This window comes from Hirundo rustica, chromosome 3 (assembly GCF_015227805.2).
Source record: "Hirundo rustica isolate bHirRus1 chromosome 3, bHirRus1.pri.v3, whole genome shotgun sequence".
Taxonomy (NCBI): domain Eukaryota; kingdom Metazoa; phylum Chordata; class Aves; order Passeriformes; family Hirundinidae; genus Hirundo; species Hirundo rustica.
This window is the reverse complement of record NC_053452.1, coordinates 61,377-73,404: the sequence shown is the minus strand read 5'-3', so window position 1 is coordinate 73,404 and position 12,028 is coordinate 61,377. Positions and strand designations below refer to the sequence as shown.

Sequence of the window (12,028 nt, the reverse complement as noted above, 5' to 3'; positions counted from 1 at the left end):
AGCAGACTAACTCAGCAAGAGGTCTGCTGAGAAGTGTTCAATCCAACATCTGCTAAAAGACAATCAAAACGATAGAAGAGAAATAAGAAAAAACTGGGTATTAAAGAGATTCAGAAGAAAGGTGCTGCAAAATGTTCCAAATTCTCACTGAGAGAGCCCTGCATCTGTATGGGGTAGCTGTGCTTTCAATCATCAGATACTGAAGTAAGAAACTGGAAAGAGAAAGTACCTGCTGCCTTTGGCAGCACAACATTTGTGTTTCTCCCTCTAATGAGCAAGTGGAATGCCATTCCCAAGGTCCTTTATGCTCACCAGAACACCCCTAAGCTACCAGCGAGCGCTGAGCCCACAACCTCCCTGCACATCACCTCAGGAGGCACAGGACAGAGAACCCCTGAAAAAAAATCTCCCTTATTCTGTTGGCTTTTCTTCTGGTATTTAAAGACAAGTTAGTTCATTATAGACTGCCCCAAACTTTTAACGTTACAAGCACTGACACAGAAATAAGTATCCTCTCCCTACTCTTGAAGGTCTCTTCATCACTTGAGCGATGCACCTGCATAGTAGGATTTCAGTCTGGTGACCGTGGTGAAAAGCAATCCCAAGGAATAATCTCAGAAGAGAGACTGAGCATCAAAGTCCACAGGCACTCAAAGTCAGGCAAGGTACAACTATATCCCTGGTGCAGTATTCCACTTCCCTTTATCAAAATTTTAATAGATGTGTACAAAGATATCATGTGTGTTATTTAAAGGAATCTGCCTTTGAAATAGAATAAAATCCTTCTGGGCAATAGCACAAATAGCAGCCATTTGGCAACATGGAATTACGGAACTAAGTTTACAGATATACTCTGGTATCACCAAAGTAATGCAGTCAAAGCAAATGCCAATTTAATTATAGTCTGAAACAAATTCCAAGCTGTTTTAGATCACAGTAGCAGTATAAATCCAAACTTTATTCCTGAGGTAGTACAAATACTGCAGAAACATGCTCAGGACTAATGGCCAAGCATTACCTACATTCATAGCAAGACATAACACATTAACCTAAAAACCCAGGAGGATCACAAGGGGCAAAAGGAGGAACGAAGGTACCTTCGTGCAGGAACCATCAGCACAAAAGGGAAGAGGTAAGAGATGGGAGAGTGCTAAGTCAAAACCTCTCCTCCCCTGGACACAGCAGAAAGCATCATTTCTGCATGTTAAATGTTACCCAAGCATCTTAAACCCAGACAATGTACCACTCTCCTTACCTTTAAAATGTACTGACCACTGAATATAAAGAAACATAATTTTAAGTATAGTGACTGAAAACAAGAACTTTCAGTCTGTCTTTTCCTGTAGGAAATGGACAGGATGGCAAGAAATTCTTGTGCCCTGTCCCATGAAGTTCACCAAGCCCAAGATGCTCTAAAACTGCCTTCCTCAAAATAGCAAGTGAAGCCTACAGGAAAGCAGCTGAGAAATAAACAGTGACAACAGTAGGACCAAATTCCATTTCTTGGCCAACCTCAGCATGAAGGATGAAATCAGCTCTTCCATACCAATATCTCCTTCAGCCAACTATGTAAGCTTTGCAAACATAAATTTTATAGCCTTATAAATTTAGTTTTGGCATTTATAATAAAACAAATGCAAAAACCCCCATGTTCACCAGTTCACTGAAAGTGGCAAGAGCAGTCTGAGGAGTCATTTTATATGCCTTTGCAGCTTTTATTCTCTATCCTAGATACTCATTCCCAGCCAAATTAGGTCAGGATACTGGCCTGGATGGACTTGTGCTATGACTCAGTATGACCCAACTTGTGTTTTGGTGAGGTACCTCACTCACATTGAAACAAACAAAAAACGCTTCATCTTTGTACTGTACATTAGCATTCTGTTATCAAGGTAGGAACACGTACAACAGTACAGGAAAAAAGTTGATTTAAAAAAAAATGCAGTGCACTGGACTAACAGCCCCTCAGCCCTGGAATACACCATACTCCCTGCAGAACTTGAAACAGCAGCACTGTTAGGGTAGGTTTGACAGCAGGAGCTCATAAGGTTCTGAATTATTTCTTCACTACCTGCCCCTGCTGCAGCAAACCCCGCTTAGAGAGCGGGCTCAACTCCTATCAGCAGCAGCCTAAAGTCTCCTCCGTGACATATTCTCCTCGTAGGCAGGGAATGGCATCAGCCTTAGAAATTCTGGACTTGCTGTTCACAGCAGTTCATTTCTGTAAAAATCAAAACATCTAAAGGTGAGATTGCAAGACGCTGGGACTGTTTTTCACCTTTGAATGGTTTATGACCATTAAGGAGTGACTGGGAAAAACAAACAAAAAAAGCTGCAATCAAGACAGACTGCAATCAATCAAGGCCCAGATTCTCTGCTAACATGAGGCTGCAGTGAGCAGAACATACATATTTAACATGATAACAGATGCACCTTGACAGCATTATTATGGCTACCCAGTTGCACAGCCAACTGAATTATCACTGCCTGCACAGTGAAAGTAACAGCATAGGGCTAAAGGAAATCAACCAAAATCCCCAAACAAAGAATACCGCACTGCCAGAGACTGCATTCACACACATTATGGAGCAGTCAGGCACACCAGTAATTTCTGTGCCAAAGCCACCTATCTGCAGGGAGAATCAGCACAGGTAATTATGACAACAAATCATTAGGAACGTACACCAGATAAGCACTCCTACACCGCCAGGGGTTTATGTGATCCTAATCCTCCCAAAATACATCTCAGCAGTAAAAGTAAAACAAAGGGGAGCAGGAGAATTTGAAAAGAAAGCCTATTATCTTCCACCAATCTCCTTGACAGAGTTGCTCCTAATTTGAAACAAGCAGAACATTAAATCAAACGCCAGGAAATCCCTCTGATATCATAACCAGCTCAACCTCCACTAATTTAACAGGCAAATATTATGGTTTGCTTACCATGAACATTTCACTGCAGCTTAAGTATCTGTACCTGCAAAATCAATATAAATCACTACTGAAAAGCTTGAGTAGTCTGCTGGCAGCACAAACAAATATACCTGAATAAAAGCAAGAACTAAAGAGAGGTTGCACTTATGGTATCAGACTCAGCCTACACCTGACACACAGGGGTAACGTCATCACCTGATCCTGGACCAGAGTGTGACCAGATCCTCAGGTAATGCAAAGTGTCCCATCAGCACGTCCGCTCCACTTTCCTGCAGAGCCTGTAATTCATCTTCCATCAAACGTGGCCTTTCCAAGTTTCAGTTTTCAGAGTGGTCAACAGACCAGGTCAAGACCTTCCTTGACTCCTTGTTCTTGGAGAACAGGATTTTATCTTGAAAAAAACACTCAGGCACACAGCAAACTGATAACATCTGTTGCTCAATGGTCTTGTTATAACTTATTATATCCCGTTATTAAAGGGCCCACAGCCTGAGATCAATCATTTTAAACCTCCATTCCAGAGAAAGCTGTGTTCATCTCATCTATTCAAGAAATTTTATGATAGATGCAGTCACCATAATCATCAAGTACTAAATAAACTTGCCAAAAAGTTATTTAGAGGTTAGGAACAGAAGAGTAAGCTCCTGATGAGAGATTTGATAATTTGATTCAAAATATGGAAGCAGGGTATTTTGCTAGGAAAATACATGTATTTATAGATTTGCCATGTAGACTTCACATTACCAAGCACTTTCATAATAAAAATTAGCATAAGTGGGGCAACTGCTGCTTGCTGCACTGATGTCATATCAGACTAAATAGGACAAAATCTTTTCAGTCTTCAAGCCCAATGCTGATCACAACAGATATTCTGTTTGTTACTACACAGAAGAGGTTTCCTGGGACTGACAAAAACATGACAAATCACACCAACTGTTAGTCACTTAAATTATCCCTCTACAGCCCTTCTGTAACCATTTTCCCATTTTTGTAAGGAACTCTTCCCCCTCATTGGAACATACTCATGGCAGCAGGTTCACCCTTCCTCTGCCATCTACAAATCTAGAGTTTCATTCTCTGTCCTGTCTGATCCCTTTTTAGTTTGCAGACAGCTGGCTAAGGAAACTTTCCTGCCTGACCATTCAGGAACCACACTGCAACCCTGGACTTCTGTGCTCTTACAGGCTGTGTACATGAAATCTTCTCATGCTTTTTGTGCCCCTTGCACATACCTCTTGGTAAATGGGGATGTTTGGTCAGGGGTCTTCTGTTTTATCTGGATTCCACAGAGTCTCTGGATGAACCAGGCAGCCCTACACGTCCCCATGCCCTTTGTTTGGCAAAGGGGTGGCACCAGCTCATGGCCCTTCCTGCCATCCAGGGCACAACCCGCAGCTCCCGCTACAGCTGCTCACCCAGCTAACTGCACCAGGTGTGTCCCTCAATAGTTTTTCCTTTCTCTTAATTAAGCACACCTGTTAATGCAGTAAAAGGAAAAAGAAAACAATTTTTAGGCACTAAACCACTGTCCTTCTACAACGTTATTACAAATAACAAATTTAACAGAATTAAAGCTAACAAGGTTACCACAGGGTAGAGTCCAAGGTTATAGACTCCTGTGCAGAACTACTTAAGTGATTCAAAATACAAAATCATGAAGGATTCTCAGAAGCCACTCATTCATCATCTGGTTGATCATCAATAGCTGTTTGATGTGAGAATGGCATATTCAATTTTCTTTACCCAAATCTTTAACAGCAAACTAGGAACACAATAAAACAGTACACGGACCGCCCCACACAGGTTCTAATTTGGATTTCCTAAAGAATGCCTTAATTAACACTTCACCTCCAGGCTATATATAATGTACCTGCATTTCAGGTGGAGTGGATGGATACCACCGAGCACACTTACTTCGCTCTTTGAACTCTTTGTGCATATAGAAAACATACTGAATCAAGTGTTCACATCGATCCAGTAAGCTGGACTCCACACTCCACTGGGATTTAAGTTCCTGTTAGCTAAATACCTTCCACAGAGAGTTTGTGATTCTCTGGAGCCATCCATACCTTTTGTACTTCATCACCTATTACCTCTGCTCCCTCTGGGGCTTCATCACAAAACCATCCCAACCAGACTCATTAAATTTTTCTTCGCATAATTCGTTTTACCTCAATTGTCCCTACTCCATCACCATTTGGGGTTGCTTCCCACTGCCTCTCTTCTTCTGTTGAGCAGTCCTTATTACACATAGTCCTGGGGTCTATCAAATTTGGCCTTTGCCTCTGGTCACTGCCACAACAGCACCTTGTCCCAGAGGCTGCGTGGCCACAGCCTTTACAGCTGCACCGGGGAGGGTAATTCCTACAGATCCCCATGGTGCCTCTCCTGTGGGCTGCAAATGCATCGCAGCAACTCCTGCAGGTAACTAGCAATTCCAGCAAATGGCGTATTTCCTCTCCACTGCACACTCTCTTCCCTACTCATATGAAAAATGCCCATTCTTTCCATAAGACTCCTGTTGGATGACCCACCCCAAAAGCACACTGAGAGACCACACAGATGTCAACTCATTTGCCTTTGAAAATCATCGCTGCAGCAATGCTGTAACAACTCAAGCTGGTGCCTCTGAGGAAGAGCCTTCAACAAGGGAATCCCTGGGATACTGCACCCTCACAGTCCTTGCACTGCTTCCAGTGGTGATAGTCAGTCTATGCAAGAACATCCGAGAAAAGACACAAAAATTCTTGTACATGCAAGCGTGGTCTGTTTCATTTCTTTGTGCACTGCTGTCTGAGGCAGTTTCCAAGGAACAAGGGTGTTACCAAGATTATGGAGAGCTTTAGAAGCTGGTCAGGACTGTCTCTATGAAAGCCATTTCCATACGTGCCAAGGACGCCATCTGGTTCACAACTGTCAGAACCTGCCCGTGCTATCCCAGAACACTCAAACAATTGCTTCCCATCCAAGAGTCTTCCTATCAGCAGAGTTCAGCAGCTCTATGACCAAGGCATGTGCCTTCCCCTTCTGCTATCAGATTTTACAGCAGCTTGTTGTGTGAGGGGAAAAAAACGCTAAAACCCAAAAAAACCACCCCAACACAATCAAGAACCACTTCAGTAAAACCCCCAACAAAACTTTAAAATGCATTCTTTGTTGCAGTAGCCCTCTTGTGAGAGGGTAGAAATGAGCCAAGACACAGACTTCTTGTTTACCACAGCATGAAAAGAGTCCTGGTTTATTCCTCTTTACAGCTCAGCCATCCTGACTCCAACCATTCACTGACTCTGGCTGCAGCAAGCTCCTAGTACAGGCTTCGCTTGCAGCCTCTGACTGCAGGTTCCAACAGGCTCCAACTGCAGACACAGACTGACCTCACAGAAGGGATTCTCTCTCCTCAGGAGCTGCCTTCTTCATGATTCTCTCCCTCAAGGCTCCTCCTCTTTCATGAATCCCCTCCCCAGCTAACCCAGTCCCTTTTATCACACTCATCTTTATTGGCCAGAGCTGTGACTCGTCAGGGGCGAGGCTGTATTCGTTAATTAACACAGCTATTACTTATCAGGGACAAGGTCACCTGCATTCCCTTCCACACTTCTGGAAAGATTCATTGTCATAAACCACATTTATACTTTTGATCCTTAATTTTCCGGTGCTGTGCCAAGCACTGGAATTCTGAGAATTTCCTATTACAGAACTAATATGGTCAGAACTTGTTTCTATAAAAAAGCATCATGAACCTTATGTCATATTTTAACGCAAAAATTATTTTCTATTCATAGCTGTAGTGAAGTACTGGAAAAGTAAATTTTGTACGTGACTTGGTCAATGCTCATAGCAATATTTCAAACCTAGCTCAACCTGCAATGAGTAATTGTGCATTCTGTGCTCAGCTTGCCAGAGTAAGCTGGCTCCTGGTGAATGTTTCTAATAATAAATACTCCACAGACAGAACAATTACTGGTTGAAGTCCAGCCTGGGATATTTGGAAGGGGAAAAAATGTATATAATCTCATTCCAATCAAAAACACAGGCAGCAAGGTTAAGGAAAATGCATTTTGCAAAAGAAGCAACAAGAATACCAGAAATACCAGTTCCTGAGCTGCCACCAGACTTGAAAAAAGGCTGCAGGACCTATGCAACCAGACAGCTCTGAGCCCTGGAAACCAAATGACTCCTGTCATTTCCCTCAGGTAACTGTCACAAGAGTGACAAACTACTTGATTATCTGTTCTTTGCATTTCCACCTTTTACATCTTCTTTTTTGCCCTGCTGGCTCAATGGACAAAGCCCCCATCGCCTTGAGAAGCAACCCCTCCTTATTTCTTCACAGAAACGGGGAACAGCAGAAAGAAAAAAGTGCATCTACAACAAAATGCTTCTTAATACAACCAAACTCACGCTTAGACATCTATGAATAAGCCACAGAGGTCATGCATACGGAGCAGAGCACTGCTAGAGAGAAGCTCAAAAAAACCAGGGAGGCAATTCTGTCCTTGCCTGCTGGTGAGAGACAGTCGAGTGCAGTAATCCATGCCTCATGGTCACTAAAAGTCCTGGATCAGAAAAACAGGCTGGAAGGTGCCTCCCACCTGAAAACTAAACTGCCTAAAATGCATGGAGCTTAGCCCACAGAAACGCCAAAAAGCAAGGGAATGTAGTGGAGAAGTACCTCCCTATTATGAAAATTTAAGAAACTGAAGGGCTCTGGCATTCTAGCTCACCCTCAGCTAGAAGCTGAAGCCTGACAACTACAAGTTAAGTTTTTCATGGTGTTTTCCTTAAGGACAGAATCTGGAACAAGAGAAACAGTGGATTCTCCTTCCAGACCAAGGTTGAGCACCTCTAAAAAGGCATGCTTTAGCTACTGCCAATTTTACTAAAAGCAAAAAACATACAAAACCCCCCCCCAAACACCCAACACTCACCCAAAAATCACATTTGGGGTGCTTAGAGACTAATGAATGAAAGGTGAGAATTAATGGGAGCATTGTTACACCATATTACCTCCATTACCCCCATACATCCTACAGACCCTGATGCTAGATCCACAGCTTCAGGTTCCTAATTAGCCCATCTAAAAATCTGCCCGAAATGAAAGGGAAGCACTTCCCCTCTCTTCTCCCAGCTGAACTCGTGTATGTAGGATTCCACCGTGGGCCAGTGGGCCACCATGGGTTCAGTGACCTGTACTAGCAGAAAAACTATTCCTCTTCCTAATAAATAAAGGCATTTCCTTGGCTTAGAGCTTCCTGAACTGGTTCACTGCAGGGCCAGCCAAATGCAAGGAGCAGCACAATGGAGGAGCAGTACCTCAGATCCATTTCAGCTTCGGTCAAGCTGTGCTCTGTGTTTGTCCTCACAGCAGGAAGCTCTTGGCCTTATGTGAGATCACAGGATTCAGTCCTTTCTGCTTAAAAACACTGGAGTAACTCTGCCTGAGGCCAACCTCTTCTTATTTCCCAAGGATAGCAAAACTTAAAGAAACCAGTTCGTTTTGATAAATTACTTGCACAACTCCTAAACTAGTAAATTTTAGAAGTCTAATGGAGCTAGATTCTGTTTAAATAATTCAAGACGTAATTAGACCACAAAGTTTTAAGTTTCCTAATACAATGTCACCACAAAGGTGACTTCTGTTCTCTGGCTGAGGTGCCACAGGAAGCAAACAAGCAACTTCCATGAAATGAGGGAAACAAGCCAGACAATTTATTAGAGTGTCCAATCAAGAGAAGCACTGTGCTGATGCCTCTATGAAGGTGAAAGTATTGGACAGCTACACCATGCCCTTGTTTCAGTGAGAACAGGTACCAAGAATTTAAGCTGCATGTCAAAAAGCTATAACCAGTCAGGGGCAGGAGTAGCACAGCAGGTGCTGGGAGGCAGATTCTCACAAAGAATTACAAGATCAGGGGAAAAACGGGCTGAATTTTAGAAGAAACATCACTCACACACACACACACACACACACACACACAGAGAAAGAGCAGTTTCAGGATTGTGCGGTATTTAAATGGAACCCAAAAAACCAAAGAGATTCAGCAAGTTTCAGAGTTTCAGAAGTACGGTAGAGAACAAGGATGAATGGATTCAAGGGTGAACACGGAGCTACCCAGGCACATTGTCCAGTGCTCCATGGAAAAGATACACAGAAAAAGGCCAGGTCACTCCAGGGGAGAAAGAGTACTACATACGACAAAATAAACAGTGAGACTCACAGGACATAAAGAAATAATTTTGTATCAAGGCTAAATAGAAAAAAAATGTAATAGTAAAGCTACCCCATCAGACCAGAATAAAGCAGCAACAGTGATTTGCCATGTGAGAACAGATGGCCTGTGCCATTAGGAAACAGGAGGCAATGGGGAACTTCAGCTTCCTCATGCAGATCAGGATAAATTACCAAGATGGAATTTTAAATGTAACTTACAAATAATTCCACTTTGTTGAATAGAAATCTACCTATGAAATGTATGTATGTATGAAAGAAATGTATCACAGAAAGAAAAGAAAAGAAAAGAAAAGAAAAGAAAAGAAAAGAAAAGAAAAGAAAAGAAAAGAAAAGAAAAGAAAAGAAAAGAAAAGAAAAGAAAAGAAAAGAAAAGAAATCTTTGACCAGTGCAACTTCTACTTCATTTTAATTCTGACTTACTGTGCCAACTGAAGTTTTTTAGAATAGAAGATGTGTGCAAAAGAAGAAAACAGTACAAATTATTCCAAGCGATGATGTTTTTTCCTGATGATGTAAAAGAGATTAAGTAAATTCTTATGGATAAAATCTACATATTTTCTACCCATACGTGACCAGAGGCCACCCGGCCAGTCTGCTAAATGATGGACAGATAAAAAAGACTAAAGGAAAAATGAGAAAGAAGATGCCAAGGATATTTGGCTGCTGTTCATTTTGAAAAGTTCTGGAGAGCATCTGGAAAATCAGTCTTCCACAACAGACATGTTAAGAAAAGATTAAAAATTAAACTAAGTGGCAGGCAGAAGGGAGAAGCCTGGATTTACAGATCTATTAGGATAGGCAAGGTGCTTTTAGGAACTTTCAACAAGCACACAGACATGTGTGGTATCAGGCCAAAGGCCTTGGAAATTAGGATGTTCCAGGATAAAACAAAAGTTTCTCTAAAACTAGTAAATGGCTAAAGGAGAAGAAAACACATAGGAATGCAGAGCTAGGTTTCACAACAGAGTGCTCTTAGCACACAGGTCACACCTCGTGTACATGGAAAATTACTCAGGCTAACAAATAAAAGGCTGAAAAGATGCATCCTGCACCACCAAGGTGATAAGTGGTATAACCAGAGCAAGCACACTGTGCTTCTTAGCCTTTCCTTGAGCATCCTTTCTTGGTAGAGAATGGACTGGAGCAATCCAGGGGTTTGGACTGAGCAGCTGAGTTTCTGATCCTGTAACCAAAACCTTTTCACCAGACATCACTGTCTCCCTTCGTCTTTTCCCGTCTGACTGGGAGGCCACCAAAGCTTTGCACAACACCTCCTGCCGCACGGAGAGAGAGGAATCCACTTCCATCTGCCACAGCTGATACCAGATTTCTTTCTGAAGAGGAAATCTGTGCCCACAGGCATTCTCTGCTCTCCATTGCACCTATCTGGCTGGAGCCAGACCAGGATCCAGTTTGTTCCTTTCATATTGCTCACCAAATTAAAGATGACACAGCTTGACACCAAAAGGAAAGGGTTTCCAAACACATCTTATTGGATTAGCTCTACAGTCAATCACACTGCCAACACCTTGCTTTTCAACTGCAAGAAAAGATCCTTTCCCATGTGTGCAGCTCTTGAGTAGTGGAGAAGGCCCAAGAGAAAACAGTGTGGGACTGGGGAGGACCAAAAGGAACCAAGGGATTGCGATCCCATGAAAAAAATCTACTGCGGCAGTTTAACGTTTTCCCCACTGAGTCTAATATATTGATGTATCCACCAGTCTCCAAAAACCCAGAAAAGTTCATGTGAAAAGCCACTTGATACACAAACGTCCAAGACACATTGCTATTGCTGGATTATTTTCCCTGTTTTTGGGGAAAACTGCCATGGCTCTCAACAGCGTGATCCACAGGCACAGGGCTCTGTTGTGGAGAAGACCACGGTTTAGCCTGACCAACAAGGATTGCCACTGTCCAGTTCATAGCTGGGGAAACTCTCACAGGCAAGGGAGTCTCAATTTTCAGTAGCACCGTGTAAAAGCCACATCATCTCCCTCACCTCTCATTCCTAAAGCTCCAATAAACACCCAGCAGATTCCCCTACTCTTCCTCTGGACTAGGGAGGGAGGTCTCATAGCTGGCCTTCCTTACTCCTCCCTCTCAAAGCAATCTTAACATTTATTCCAATGGGATTGTATCCCACGACGACATTTAAGGGGATTTTACAATGGAATTCAGAGGAATACCCACTTTTGTTATCTTTGATGGAAGAAGGGAAGGGAAGCACTGGTTGTGTCCACTCCATATCTTGCTCAGCAGCAAGTTTTAGCAGAGCTAAAGGGTTTTTTTAGCAAATGCTCCCACAATCACTCCAGCATATATTTGACTGTGCCTTGCAATGCTCAGAGTAGAAGATACCAACAAAGCCCATACATCCTTAAAAATTAAGGAAGTTTACAAAGTCCTCAAAGATTTTTATCAACACCTATTCCTCTATAAAGACCTATTTTCTGTCCTCTGCTCTGCTTTCAAAGTGAATCAATGTTACTGGAAGGTCACTATGGAGCTTTTGCAAACAAATCTAACCTAGGAGCTTCCCAGGATGAGGAATCGCTCCCGATGTGCATTTCTGAACCCTGCACGTTGATAGACACACATAGATGAGACTAAGGCAAAAAAACTGAAAGGAAACAACTGAAGACATGAGCCCACCGCAAGACCTACGTGAGAGGAGTGCCTGCCTGATAAACCATAAGGTGATGTGTCAAACTTTCCGTAAGAGGGAGCAAGAAACAGCATGAAGGGATTCCCGCACTGAAGATACAGAAGAGGGATTTGCCTTTCCCTGGATCTGTCTGATCACTCCTGCTTTGAAAAACAAGTGCCAACTGCTTCCATTGGAGGAGAGCTCCAGGCTGCCTGTTG

The 12,028-nt window shown here is 42.7% G+C and overlaps 1 protein-coding gene across 3 annotated transcripts in view; it reads right to left on the bottom strand.

Moving 5' to 3' along the window:
• The window catches only part of TTBK1 (tau tubulin kinase 1), a 95,580-nt gene that overhangs the window by 81,436 nt on the left and 2,116 nt on the right, over positions 1 to 12,028 (bottom strand). Inside the window, exon 1 of one of the 3 annotated variants that reach the window (XM_040060864.1) lies at positions 6,306 to 6,389. The exons of the other annotated variants lie outside the window; for them this stretch is intronic. The gene's annotated coding sequence lies outside the window, so the exon portion shown is untranslated. Of the gene's footprint in view, positions 1 to 6,305; positions 6,390 to 12,028 lie in introns of those variants that run through there. 3 annotated transcript variants of the gene reach the window in all.